The following is a 15,428-nucleotide window of genomic DNA, read 5'->3' on the forward strand; positions in this document are numbered from 1 at the left end:
GGCTTATTTCACTTACCATAATGGCCTCAAGGTTCATCCATGTTTTAACATGTGACAGGATTTCCTTCCTTTTTGAGGCTGAATAATATTCTACTGTATGTATATAACACATTTTGTTTAAACATCCATCAGTTGATGGACATTTGGATTGTTTCCACCTCTTGGCTATTATAGATAGTACTGCTGTAAACATGGGTGTACAAATATCTCTTCAAGTCCCTGCTTTCACTTCTCTTGGATATAGACTCAGAAGTGAGATTGCTGGATCATATGGTAGTTCTATTTTTAATTTTTTGAGGAACCTCCATACTGTTTTCCATAGCATTTGCACCATTTTACAATCCCACCAACAGTCCATGAGGGTTCCATTTCTCTAAATCCTTGCCAACACTTATTTTTCTGTTTTTTTTTCTTTTTTTAAATAGTAGCCATCCTAATGGCTGTGAATGTACATTGCCTTTTTTTTTTTTTTTTTTTTTTTGCGGTATGTGGGCCTGTCACTGTTGTGGCCTCTCCCGTTGCGGAGCACAGGCTCCGGACGCGCAGGCTCAGCGGCCATGGCTCACGGGCCCAGCGGCTCCGCGGCATGTGGGATCTTCCCGGACCGGGGCACGAACCCACATCCCCTGCATCGGCAGGCGGACTCTCAACCACTGCGCCACCAGGGAAGCCCACATTGCCTTTTATAATCTTTTTTTCTTCTCCTTTTCCCCTCAGCCTGGCATGGGAGGGCAGGATTGTGGTGGTGGGTTTTGCTGGAGGAACCATTGCTTCTGTGCCGGCCAGTCTTCTGCTCCTGAAGAATACCTCTGCCATGGGGCTGTACTGGGGCCAATACCAGGACCAGAACTTTCCCCTCTTCTCCAGAGGCCTGTCAGCAATTCAGTACTGCCAGGAAGGGCGCATCCAGCCATACATTGCAGCGGTTTTTAAGCTGGAGGAAGTGAGACGCTCTTAAGGGATGTGATATAGATAAGGCCAGGAAATAATCTGTGCCAAACTACTGGATAGTTTCTCTCTAGATACTATAAATCCTCCTTTTATGGAATTAAAGAGTAAACACAATGCAGAATAATGAGGTCTCACAGGCTGCAGAGTCATAGCATTTCTCCCTGTTGGGTTGTATGGCTGTATACTCAGGCCTAGTAAGCCAGTGGGAAACTGAAACTGTGAAGGCCCTGAAGGAGCTGGATTTTGAGGGCTCTGTCTACATCACTGGTGTCTTAAATAGAGGGATGTGATAGTACTTTAGAAAATAATTTACCTGTGTTGATAGGAACTCTGAACTTCACAACATGCAAGTCTAAAAAGGAAGCACTTAACTTGACCTTTGATTTTAGAATACAGACTCCTTTAAAGTACAACCAGATGATTTAAGCTGGAGTTCTGTGAACAGAACACCAAAATCATGCTCAGTATCATATGACTATAATTCATCCATTAGTCACTGTCGTTAATTTCATTGGCTATTCAAGCCCTTTTTCATTCCCTCACAGTCACATTAGTGTGGCTTAAACTTCCTCCAAAGTATAATTGTGCACATTCATATGCAGTATAATTGTAAATGTGATTCTGTTAGGCATTCACTGTGAAGGGTTTTTTTCTTTTGGCTGCACCTTGTGGCTTATGGGACCTTAGTTTCCCAACCAAGGACAGAAACCTGGACCCTGGCAGTGAAAGTACTGAGTCCTAACCACTGGACCTTCAGGGAATTGCTGAAGGTTTTTTTTTTTTTGGCTTAATTTGTTTTAATGTTCAAAAAACTGTTTTGGTAACTCTAGTCAGCCATTGACGGAGGTGGTGTTTCATTCATATGCAGATTAGTGGAGCCCAAGCTGCCAGGCTTCATTGCTCTCCAGCCTTCCATTTTTATGTTTCTCCTATGATGAGGCACATTCTTCTCAAACATGTTTTACTTTCCTCCTCATCTTTTTGGTATGTCAGTCAAGAAGGTAATGTTCAGTGGTAAAAAGAGAGCCTGACTGGCCATCAGAAAACTGTTGGATTCTGTTTTAGCTCTGTCCCCATCTGCTTACAACTTTGTGGAAGTCCTCTCACCTTTCTGACCTTCACTTTCCACATCTCTAAAGTTGAGGGGCAGGAATTCCCTGACGGTCCTGTCGTTAGGACGTGGCGCTTTCACTGCCAGGGCCGGGTTCAATCCCTGGTCGGGGTATTAATATCCCATAAGCCGTGCGGCATGGCCAAAAAAAAAAAAAAAATGTGAGGGGTAGGACGGTATCAGTGGCTTTCAGATTATATTCCGAGCCACATTCGGGATGGGGGGTTGCAGGTGTAGACTTGAGCTTCTTGGGCTCTGGGACTCCATTTCTGCTGCTGAGGCCTGAGTAGCTGCACATTTTTATTTTTTTATTCATGCTTTTCTTAAGGTGTTGTGGCTTAAAAACTTGAAAACCACCAGTTTAGAGAATTTCTGGATCCCTTTGCATCTTGTGGCTTTTATTATGTGACTCGTAAACTGAGGTTTGCTTTACCTGAGGCTCACATACACCTGTTGATGGCGGATAAGCACAGTTAGGCAGTACCAGAGTGGAACCACGTGCTAGTCTGTGCTGTTTCTTCTCTGCTTTGGCGTGTTCTAGGTGCATCTGGTAAGAGAAAAAGCCAGAGGCAGATTACGGTTTTAATCATCCACACTGATACCCTCTCTTCTCTTAAACACAAATTACTAACCTGCTGTCAGCTTCCATTTGCCTACATTTTCACTGAGGAGGGCACATAGGATTTTTCTAGTTCTTCCCACTCTGCTGACCTTCCTGTTATCAACTGTTCCTCGAGGCCACGCTCCCTAACATATTTCAAGCATCTCATTTACACACCATCCATTTACTATTTCTTCCCTTTCTGCTTCTTTCAATATGCAAACCATTTAGAATAATAATAATAATAGCAGCTCACAGATGTTAGGTCTTATTATGGGTCAAGAACTGTGCTAAGCACTTTACAGGCATCTTCTCACCTAATCTTCGCAACAACCCTTTGAGGTATGAACCATTTTTATCACATGTTGCAGATGAAGAAATCAAGACTTGTAGATCTAAGAAACCTGCCCTATTGTATGTAGTAATGACAGACCCGGAATCCAGTCCAGGTGTGTCTCTGACTCCAGAATTGGAGCTCCTTATGGCTATGTCAAACTCTCTCTTCAAACAAGCCAGGAAATTGCTTCTTAGAAACCTTATTCTAGAGTATGAAGTTTATCCATCTATCATGGAATCATCTATGTGAATGAACTATCTCACTGTTAAAATGACCAGGAATCTTGAAATTTCCTAAGCAGTACCAGAATTTATATATTTTGTTCTTTTAAAATGAAGATGATTAAATGAAATTATAATTAATTTCACTGAACTTTAAAGCCTGGGTAATATTTTTTTTCATGTAAATCCATTAACATATTGGAAACAATTATTTATCAGAACCTGCTTGGGCTTGGAAAATGACCACTGTACTTATATCTATATAGTACCAGAGACACCAATGCTTCCTAGCTTATATTTTCTCCTGAATATGCGGACTTACAGGTTTGACCTTGATAGTTGACGTTAATATTGTTACCGACCAGAGTTCTTGGACTCCTTGGGCAATAGAAATTGATGATGCCAGACAAGAAATTCAGGCAGCACCAGGGAGCAAAAACAAGTAACAGTTTCCCTTGATCGCTCCCTGAGGTGGGGCGAGCTGGTGCCTTAGATGGGGTGAGGTTGGGGCAGATCCAGGGGTCAGGCCAGAGGCGTGGCTTAGGTGGTCTGCCCACCCCCTTGGTGGTGCTGTGTGCAGGGATCACGCACAGTACCTGGCTTTTGCCCCTGACACCTCGGAAGTGGCAGTTGGATTTTTTTTTTTTTTTTTTTTTTTTTTTTGTGGTATGTGGGCCTCTCACTGTTGTGGCCTCTCCCGTTGCGGAGCACAGGCTCCGGACGCGCAGGCTCAACGGCCATGGCTCATGGGCCCAGCCGCTCCGCTAGATGTGGGATCCTCCCAGACCGGGGCACGAACCCGCGTCCCCTGCATCGGCAGGCGGACTCCCAACCACTGCGCCACCAGGGAAGCCCTGCAGTTGGATTTTTGGTCTGTTTGTATCTTGTTGTTCATAATTGGCCCCAACTGTGCATGCGTGCAGTTATTTTTAGTCCCTTATTAGTTTCCTTGTAGTCTGTTGCTCGAGGAGACATTTGTCCAGGTGCAAACACTGCAGCAAAGGGTCCCAGGTCCCAGCCTGTCTCAATATGACCACATACTTTGTACCGTAGCCTTTCCAGTAGGCGTAGGGTGTGAACTTGTATAACCCTCTCTGCTTCTCCTTCATCTACGCGTAACTACTTGTGCAATGCCTGTCATTCCCATAGACCATAGACTCCACGGAGGCAGGGGCCGTGTGCTGTGGCACCTCCGTATCTCCAGATTCTGCCAGGTACTCACATATCTGTTGAATGAATGATTGAGAGTATGGGGCTCTAGGATCAGACCCCAGAATTCACACCCCGGCGCTGCCACTTAACTGGCTGTGGGTAGATGACTTACATCTTTGTGACTTAGTTCCCTCATCTGTAAGGAGGGCAGTAATATACCCAACCTCCTGGGGTTGAGGATTAAATAAGATAATACACATAAAGGCATATAGTAAACATTTTTAAAGCAAAATATGTAGTCATTATAAAGTAACAAAATTGAGCTTTTTCAGGTCCCTGAACTGTAACACTTTTGCATTGACACTTTAGAGGGCAGGTTTAGAGACACAGTCTTTAGATTTTGAATTTTAAGTAGAATTTATTGTTTCCTGAAGGGTTATATCTGTGCTGTGACAGGTGGATCATGAATTAGCCCCGTGATCTGTTCAGAGGATGGCGTTATTTAGACGTGCCAAGTCTGCTTTCTGTAGGGAGCTGCACACACACATCTCTACCTGATACAGTACTTAAACCTCACAGATCTGAACTTATTATGTGAAGGTTGGGTGAGATCACCACATGAACAGATTTAATAGGTAGAAATTGTTTGTTTGAGGTTTCTCAAGTGTATCTGTGGAATACTCTACAAAATTAAATTACTCTCTTAGTTTAGATGGAGTGTTAATTTTAGCCCATTGCTCTAGACCCAGTTAATGGGCCTCCCCACGTCAGCCAGCCCCACCTGCCCCAGGCCTTGACCACTTGTCACATTCCTCCCATCCCTGCAGCAGGACAGCCCAGGCCCTGTCCCTAGGGTCCATCTCCTGACACTGTTGATTGGCTCATGCTTTCCCCAAGGATAGGGCTGATCTTAGGCAAAGCTGCTGTTTTGCTCATCAGGGGGAGAGCTGCTGAAGCTCTGGCTTCCCCAGAAACCATATGCGGGGGTCTGGGTAACACAACCCAGAAACGTGGGGGAGCTCCCCCATGGGCAAGCTTGGACAAATGAGAGACAGGAGACAAATTGCTTGCTTTCCTCTTCCCGATGGCTGCTTTGATGTGACTTGGGTCCCATATGGCCTCTCTGGAGAGGCCCCGTGTGAATGACAACCAGCTGCATGTCCCTCTGAAGCTATGACCAGTTCAGGATCGGTAACACTCACCTTGTGGTTCCTCTTCCTTCTTCTGTCATTTACTCCACTTTCCCCTCACCCCTGCCTCCCTGGCATTGCAGTGTAGTATTAGGGGATATGTTTTGATCAGGCTCTATTTTCTAAGGAACCCAGGCAGACACTTAATTTTGAAAATTTATTTATTTTTGTGTTTAACAATACATGGCTTGACTTTTTTGAAAAAGTCAGGTTTATTGAGGTATAATTTACATACAGTAAAATTTGCTCTAAATTTGAGACATATGTAGCCACTGCCCTGCATTTCCATCCCTCCAGAAAGTTCCCTTGTGCCCCTTTGTCATCAATCCCCTTCTCCTACCCCTACAGCCCCTGGAAACCACTGGTCTGTTTTCTCTCCCTACAGTTTTGTCTTTTGCAGAATGTCATATTAATGGAATCATACAGTACGTAGCCTTTTGAGTCTGGTTTCTTCAACTTTGCAAAATGCTTCTGAAGTTCATCCATATTTCTGCCTGTAGTTTGTAGTTTGTACAAAGTCAGTAGTTTGTTCTTTTTTTATTGCTGAATAGTATCTCATGATATGGATGTACCACAACTTGTTTTTTTCTTCACCAGTTAATAGAGGCTTGATCATTTTCAATTTTTGGTGATTATGAATAAATCTTCTATAAACATTCATGTATAAGTTTTGTATAGATATAGGTTTTTATTTACAGTGGGATTTCTGGGTCATGTGCTAAGTGTATGTTTAACCATTTTTTTTTAAAATTTATACAGACTTTTAATTGGCTTTATTTATCCAGCAGCAGATTTCCCCCACCTGCCCCTACCCCGTCTCCAATTGTGGCTAGATAACATCATTAGATAAGATTGTCAGTTTAAAACTGACCAACATAGAGATCAGACTTGTGGTTTTGAGGGGGAGAAGGGATGGAGGAGGGATGGATTGGGAGTTTGGGGTTAGCAGATGCAAACTATTATATCAGTATGTAGAATGGATAAACAACAAGGTCTTGATGTGTAGCACAGGGAATTATATTCAATATCCTGTAATAAACCATAGCAGAAAAGAATATGAAAAAGAATATGTATATATATGTATCCCTGAATCACTTTGCTGTACACCAGAAACTAACACAACATTGTAAATCAACTATACTTTAATAAAATAAATTTTAAAAAAAAGAATGTCAGTTTAAAAGAAATCTGCAGAATCCTAAAGATAACAGATGTGGATGTTCCTCAAAAAGGGGCAAGCTCGACAAATCGGCAGCTTGCTGTTTCTCAGTTACTGAGAAGCAATTCTGTTACAGTCTCTACAGCTCATGATTTTGAAGGCAAGGCTACTATTATTGCATTCCTATCAAAGCCCATAGTACATAGGCTTTCTTATTTTTTCTCTTTCTTTTTTCTTTTGGTGTATTCTGGATTAGAAAGTTGTGCTCCAGTATACACTGTTTGAACATTTCAGGATTTTGTTTGTATTGGTCTGCTACTATGTGTTTACCTTTTAATAACTACCCAACCGTTTATCAAAGTGGTTGTATTATTTTGCATTTCCACCAACAATGTATGAGTGTTTTAGTTGCTTTGCATCTGCCAGAACTCAGTATTGTCAGTTGTTTTCTTTAATTTTAGCCATCCTAGTAGGTGTGGAGTGGTATTTGATTTGTGGGTTTAATTTGCATTTCTCTAATAAATAATGATCTTGAGTACCTTTCCATATGCTCGTTTGCTATCTGTATCTTTTCTGGTGAAATGCATTGACTGACTTTTAAAAGAAGATTCAGATTAACTTCTATCAGAGCAGTGATCTGATAAATATCACTCAGCTATGGCAACATATCACTAACTAAACATTTCTACCTTTTAGAAACAATCCCACTCAGTCCCTGATATACTCATTCATTCATGAGTTTATTTTATTCATCAAACATTCACTGGGTATATTCTGTATGCCAGTCAATAAAAAGTAAGACTTAAGGAATTTATTTTTTAGTAGGGACAGTCTCAGGACAGTGCTGTGAGAGGAAGAAGAGCTGGTTTCTTATGGGAAGCATGAATCAGCATAATATATGTAGGGAACTGTTTGATGAGCTAATTAAACGTTCCAACAGTAGAACCTAAAACAAAAACAATATCCTCACCCTGCCCCCAAATTCCAGGTTGCATATCTCCAAAGACAGATTTAATCACGGCTTCATCTACTGTAGGGCAGAGAACCAGGGTGCTGGGAACAGCCTGTGTATCTATCTAGGTATCAGTATGGAGCAGCCTCCCTCTCTGTGTCACAGCTTGTATCATACAGAAGGGGGAGAATGTCCCTAGGCATCTGAATTATCTATCAAAAAACTCTGGTCTAAAGCCATGTATTTCACTTCCTAGTCTCTGACTCAGAGCCTTATCACTCTTATTAAACATCTAGTCTTTTTTTTCTCCCTCTTCATTTACTTATTTATTTATTTTTGGCTGCATTGGGTCTTCGCGCTGCTGCGCGGGCTTTCTCTAGTTGCAGAGAGCAGGGACTACTGTTTGTTACCGTGTGCAGGCTTCTCATTGCGGTGGCTTCTCTTGTTGCAGAGCAACGGGCTCTAGGCGTGCCAGCTTCAGTAGTTATGGCACGCAGGTGCAGCAGTTGTGACTCACGGGCTCTAGAGTGCAGGCTCAGTAGTTGTGGTGCAGGGGCTTAGTTGCTTTGCGGCATGTGGGATCTTCCCTGACCAGGGCTCGAACCCATGTGCCCTGCATTGGCAGGTGGATTCTTAACCACTGCGCCACCAGGGAGGTCCCAAACATCTAGTCTTTAACACCACCAGTTGTCTGTTTTCCCAGCCCAGATAGAAACCACAAGGTAGAAAGGGACAGAGCTGGATTATTTTTAACAGCAGCTATCACAACAGAAGTGGCAGCTGGACATCAAGAGAATTAACAGAACATCTGAAAAACAGAAGACAGAATAATGGATGTTCAAGATTATGAGATTCCCAAGTCATGGAACAAAAAGGTTAGGCTTCCTCCTGCTCTCCAACCCCCCAACATTCTCTTTTAAAGAAATTAGGTAAATATGTGTTACATTTTTATAAAGATTTATGTGAAGAATGATTAAAAATAAGCCTCAGCATTTGAAGGTACAACTTTCTTTTTATGTTAACATTTATTTGCAGCAGATTCCTCATTGCTCTAGGATGCCAGGTGCAAAGAAATATCACTCTCCAATTACCCTTGTTTTCCCAAGTATTTTCTGTCATTGGGCTATGACAGATCTCTGGGAACAAGCAACTTCTAACTGACAGGGAGAGTGATGCAGCTGTGAGTCACCTGGAGATGTACCTTTGAGTTATTGACAGGGTGGAGGTCAGCGTTTCAAACATCTGTCTTAGACCTCTTCCACCCCCTCTGAGTGCGTCTAAATTTGCATAGATTGGAAAGGCCTCTGTAAGGCATTAAGCCCTGAAAGACAGATGTTTTTGAAACCAGGGATTTCATGCTGCAGAGAGATTGCCATGATTGATTTGTTTCTCTGCTTATCTTTATTTATTTAATTTTCTTATGCTTTTGCGGGGCACTTTCAAGTGGAAAGGGTTGGTTACTCAGAATCCTCTTTCGAAGCACATTTTCATTGTTGGACCACACAAGGTCCATCTTTGGCTTTCATGTTGGTATATTTATGGCGTCTCTACTTACTTATTCCCTTTTTCCTCCTTTCCTCCCCTCAGAGTCAGTCTCTATAATGTGTTCCACACATATCTTTGGATTTATATTTCCTTGTAAACACACAGAATCATTTTGTGTGCTAATTTACTTTCAAGTGATGTAAATGTGCTGTAGGTCTTACTCTGTTTTCTATTTTTTCACGCAGTGCTGTCTTTTTAAGATCCACCTGCATTGCTGGTCCTGTATCCAGTTCATTACATTCCACTGCTGCATAGTAGTCCATGGTGTGCATCTACCATGGTTTACAGATCCATTCCCTAAAGATAAACTTCAGAGTTGACTTGATTGCCTGCCACCATCATCGGTACCATCTATAACAAACAGTCTCATCGGTGACCGTCAGGACTTGTGCAAGTGTTGCTTAGGGAGTATTTTCCCAGGAGCAGGGTTGTTGGGTCACAGGATATATGCATATTTCATTTGACTGCCAACTGCTCTTCAGAATGACTTGCCCCGTTTATGTCCTTACCAGCAGTGCGTGAGAATTCTTATTTATTCGCCACCCTGTCAATATATAGCATTGTCCAACTTTCTGATTGCTTATTCAAATTGATAAGCATAAAGTGGTATTTTATTGTTTTAATTTGAATTTCCCTGGTTTCTAATTAATTTAAGCATCTCTTTATATATTTGCTAGCCATTCAGGTTTCCAATTCTTTGAATTGTAATTTAAGCCCTTTGTGCACTTTTCTTTGGGACTTTCTGTCTCTTTCTCACTAACTTGCAAAAGTTCCTGTATAACCTGTTGTTTTCAAACTTTACTGCGTACACGAATCATGTTAAGATGCAGATTATGATTCAGTAAGGGTAGGGTGAGGCTCAAGACTGCGTTTCTATAAGCTCCCAGATGATGTAGAAGCCTATGGTCCGGGACCACCCTGTGATTAACAAGGTTCTAGATGTTAGCTTGAGGCTTTTGCAAAAGTCTGTCCTTCCAGAGTTGTCATGTGTCTGTCACCTTTGTTCAGATTTAATGTAATCAAACACATCAATATTTTGCCTTATGGTTAGTGCTATTTGGGACCTGTTTAATAAGTACTTTGTCATCCCTGGGTCACAGTGATTTTCTTCTCCATTTTTCTTTTTTAACTCTGTACTTTTATTTCACACTTAAGGATTTAAATCCATCTGAAGTCACCTTTGCATTGGGTATAAATTAAGTAACCAATTTAAATTTTTCTCCTCATACTGAGCTTGTTTTCTCGGATCCAATAGTTCATTGTTTCTCTATTTGATTTGTCTTTTTTTTAATTTATTTTTTATTGAAGTATAGTTGAATTACAATGTGTTAATTACTGCTGTACAGCAGGGTGACTCAGTTATACATACATATACATTCTTTTTCATATTCTTTTCCATTATGGTTTATCACAGGATACTGAATATAGTCCCCTGTGCTATATAGTAGGACCTTGTTGTTGGTAATACCTTTGTCTTATTTCAAATTTCCAGATATACATGTATGTGTCTGCTCTCTGCTTTCTATTCTATTCCCTTGGTTCACATATCTGTTCCTATAATAGTATCACACTGTTCTATGTTTATAGCTTTGAAACATGTTTTAATATCTGGAAGAGTAACTCTTCCACCTGTGTTCTTCTTTTTCAAATGTGACTTAGCTATTTGTGAATCTTTATCCTTTTAGATAAATTTTGGAATAAATTTCTTTAGTTCCTCAAAAAATCTGGCTGAAATTTTGAATGGAATTGTGTTGACTTTAGAGATTAATTTAGAGGAGTATTGATATTTTTACAATTTTAAGTTGTCTCATTTGTGAACAGGGATATATTGCTATTTATTCAGATCTTTCATGTTTTTAAATAGAATTTAAAGTTGTTCTCCTTAAAGTCGTGTGGATTGTTCTGAGTTATGTTAATTACAAGTACCTTACTGTTTTTGTTGCCCTTCAGAACAATATTTTATTTCTGTTATATTTCCCAGTTGATTATTTCTGATATAGAGAAATACCAGTAATTTTTGTAAGCTGATCTTGTATCTTGTAAGTTTCCTCCATGTCTTTTCATGGCTTGATAGTTCATTTCTTTTTATCACTGAATAATATTACACTGTATGGATATACTACAGCTTGTTTACCCATTCACCTACAGAAGGACATCTTGTTTGCTCCCAAGTTTTGGCAAATATGAACAAAGCTACTATAAACATTCTTGTGTAGGTTTTTGGGTAGATGTAAATTTTCAACTCATTTGGGTAAATACTTAGGAATGTGACTGCTGGATCATATAAGATTATATTTAGTTTTATAAGAAACTGCTAAACTGTCTTCCAAAGTAGTTGTATCATTTTGCATTCCCACCAATAAAGAATGAGAGCTGCCATTGCTCCACATCCTCATCAGCATTTGGTGGTGTTAGTTTTTGGATTTTAGACATTCCAATAGGTGTGTAGTAGAGGTAACTCACTGTTTTAATTTACAATTCTCTAATGACATATGATGAGCATCTTTTCATATGCTTATTTACCATCTCTATATCTTCTTTAGTAAAGTGTCTGCTTAGAGCTTTTGCACATTCTTAAATGGGGTTGTTTGTTTTCCTATTGTTGAGTTTTAAGAATTCTTTGTGTATTTTAGGTACAAGTTCTTTATCAGATATGCATTTTGCAAATATGTTTGTCCCAAGCTGTGGTTTATATTTTTATTCTTTTAAGTGTCTTTTGCAGAGCAGAAGTTTTTAATTTTAATATGTCCTATTTACCAATTTTTTTTCATGGATTGTGCTTTGGTGTTATATCTAAAAAACTCATTCCTAAACCTAAGGTGCCTTAGTTTTTATCTTGTCTTCTTCTGGAAGTTTTTTAGTTTTGCCTTTTACATTCACATATAAGATCCATATTGAGTTAATTTGGTGAAAGGTATAAGGACAGTGTCTTCATTCATTTTTTTTGCATTGGATATTCAGTTGTTCCAGCACCATTTCTTTTTTCTTTTTTAAAATAAGTACATAAAGGCACACATTTATCTATTTATTTTTAAAATTTTGTTTAGTTTTGGCTGCGTTGGGTCTTCGTTGCTGTATGTGGGCTTTCTCTAGTTGTGGTGAGTGGGGACTACTCTTCATTGCAGCACATGTGCTTCTTATTGTGGTGACCTCTTGTTGCAGAGCACAGACTCTAAGTGCGCAGGCTCAGTAGTTGTGGCGCATGGGCTTAGTTGCTCTGAGGCATGTGGGATTTTCCCGGACCAGGGATCGAACCCATGTCCCCTGCAATGACAGACGGACTCAACCACTGTGCCACAAGAGAAGTCTCCAAACTTACTTCTTAATATGAGCTATTTTTCTATTTAAATGAAAGTTAGTTTTCAAAAATATCAAGATACCAACTTTGAAGCTAATTTTAGAATTTCCTGACACCTTTTGGGATGATAGAAGACATGCTGGAGAGACACCAGGAGAGAAGGAAGACAAATCAGGATTGAGAAAAGTACACAAGCCCCACTGGGAGGTACCTTTCCCACCGTTCAGAGCTGATCAGTAGATGTCACTAGTAATAAAGATAGATTGTCCCCAGCTCACTAATGTCAAAATGACTTAGATTGAAAGAGGCAGTCATTAAGGAGAGTGAGTTTCTTCAGGTTTAACAAGTATTGGTTAGAACCCCTAATGACCTGCTCTCTGCTTGCCTGTGTTCCTGCTTCATTAGAATGATTTTATTTGAAAGCATTTGACTCACATTTTAGTCATCGTTTGGTTGTTCTACCATCTAAGCCATTAGTTAGTCTGAAAAAAGAATCAATGCAGCTCCAAGTGACAGCATTTATTCTATATTCACAGACTTTCCCCAGCTCTCTCTTGTAAGCTGGCTGCTGGGGAAATCACTCCCACACAGCTACCTCTTCTTTTCCTCTAACTGTGGGTCTATCCACCTGCACACACTTCTCTCGACAACTGAAGTGAGGTTTTGTGCTATTAGCTGCGGAATAATCCTGTCTGCACATCACCCATGCATTTGTCCCTGCTCCTTCCTCTGCAGCCTGCGTGGCTGTAGAACGCTATCTTTTCTATTGGAACTATGGTAAAGACAACGAAAGATTTGTTCTTTGGCAAGGAAAGGAAAATAAAAGTATCTACACATAATCACTTTTATTTAACAACAAAAAAAAGCTAAGTAAACTAAGAAAAATTCACAGTATTATTTGTTTCTCTTATTTTCCTTCCAAGATTGTATAACTAAATAAAGAACAGTGATTTTTTCAAAATGTTTATTGTTTATATGGGTCGCGTGAGGGAAGGAAATGGTTGTATGTCATGTACATCCTCATTATGGAATACTAAGCAGTTATTTAAAAAAATGAGACAAACACATGCTGGCATGTCTCCTTGTTCTCTTCCATGCTGCCTCTTTTTTTTTTTTAATAGATCTTTATTGGAGTATAATTGCTTCACAATACTGTGTTAGTTTCTGTTGTACACCAAAGTGAATCAGCCATATGCGTACATATATCCCCATATCCCCTCCCTCTTGAGCCTCCCTCCCACCCTCCCTATCCCACCCCTCTATGTCATCGCAAAGCACCGAGCCGATCTCCCTGTGCTGTGCTGCTGCTTCCCACCAGCCAACTATTTTATATTCGGTAGTGTATATATGTCAGTGCTACTCTCCAGACACCGTGCTGCCTCTTCATCACAGCTAGATTGGAGATCTGAGCTGGAAATATGCTGATTTCTGGAACTTTATCATTGTTGAGGAATCATACACAAAGTGGTTATTTTATTTTATTTTTGCTGTACATAGAAATGGCCAGTTTCCTGAACTTCATTGAGTTCTATCATTATCTTTAAAAATGGTATTGTTAAAATACTAGCAAACAGAATCCAACAGCACATTAAAAGGATCATACACCATGATCAAGTGGGGTTTATTCCAGGAATGCAAGGATTCTTCAATATATGCAAATCAATCAACGTGATACACCATATTAACAAATTGAAGGAGAAAAACCATATGATCATCTCAATAGATGCAGAGAAAGCTTTCGATAAAATTCAACACCCATTTATGATAAAAACCCTGCAGAAAGTAGGCATAGAGGGAACTTTCCTCAACATAATAAAGGCCATATATGACAAACCCACAGCCAGCATCGTCCTCAATGGTGAAAAACTGAAACCATTTCCACTAAGATCAGGAACAAGACAAGGTTGCCCACTCTTACCACCCTCTTATTCAACATAGTTTTGGAAGTTTTAGCCACAGCAATCAGAGAAGAAAAGGAAATAAAAGGAATCCAAATCGGAAAAGAAGAAGTAAAGCTGTCACTGTTTGCAGATGACATGATACTATACATAGAGAATCCTAAAGATGCTACTAGAAAACTACTAGAGCTAATCAATGAATTTGGTAAAGTTGCAGGATACAAAATTAATGCACAGAAATCTCTGGCATTCCTATATACTAATGATGAAAAATCTGAAAGTGAAATCAAGGAAACACTCCCATTTACCATTGCAACAAAAAGAATAAAATATCTAGGAATAAACCTACCTAAGGAGACAAAAGACCTGTATGCAGAAAATTATAAGACACTGATGAAAGAAATTAAAGATGATACAAATAGATGGAGAGATGTACCATGTTCTTGGATTGGAAGAATCAACATTGTGAAAATGACTCTACTACCCAAAGCAATCTACAGATTCAATGCAATCCCTATCAAACTACCACTGGCATTTTTCACACAACTAGAACAAAAAATGTCACAAGTTGTATGGAAACACAAAAGACCCCGAATAGCCAAAGCAATCTTGAGAACGAAAAATGGAGCTGGAGGAATCAGGCTCCCTGACTTCAGACTATACTACAAAGCTACAGTAATCAAGACAGTATGGTACTGGCACAAAAACAGAAAGATAGATCAATGGAACAGGATAGAAAGCCCAGAGAGAAACCCACGGACATATGGTCACCTTATCTTTGATAAAGGAGGCAGGAATGTACAGTGGAGAAAGGACAGTCTCTTCAATAAGTGGTGCTGGGAAAACTGGATAGGGACATGTAAAAGTATGAGATTAGATCACTCCCTAACACCATACACAAAAATAAGCTCAAAATGGATTAAAGACCTAAATGTAAGGCCAGACACTATCAAACTCTTAGAGGAAAACATAGGCAGAACACTCTATGACATAAATCACTGCAAGATCCTTTT

At 40.0% G+C, this 15,428-nt stretch overlaps 1 pseudogene across 1 annotated transcript in view; it reads left to right on the forward strand.

Moving 5' to 3' along the window:
* The window catches only part of LOC309799310 (quinone oxidoreductase-like protein 2), a 40,174-nt pseudogene that overhangs the window by 13,690 nt on the left and 11,056 nt on the right, over window positions 1–15,428 (forward strand). The window contains exon 9 of the transcript in view: window positions 718–943. The product of the transcript in view is annotated as a quinone oxidoreductase-like protein 2 (transcript). The remainder of the gene's footprint in view (window positions 1–717; window positions 944–15,428) is intronic.

Source organism: Mesoplodon mirus, assembly GCF_964341445.2.
Source record: "Mesoplodon mirus genome assembly, chromosome: 3".
Taxonomy (NCBI): Eukaryota; Metazoa; Chordata; class Mammalia; order Artiodactyla; family Ziphiidae; genus Mesoplodon; species Mesoplodon mirus.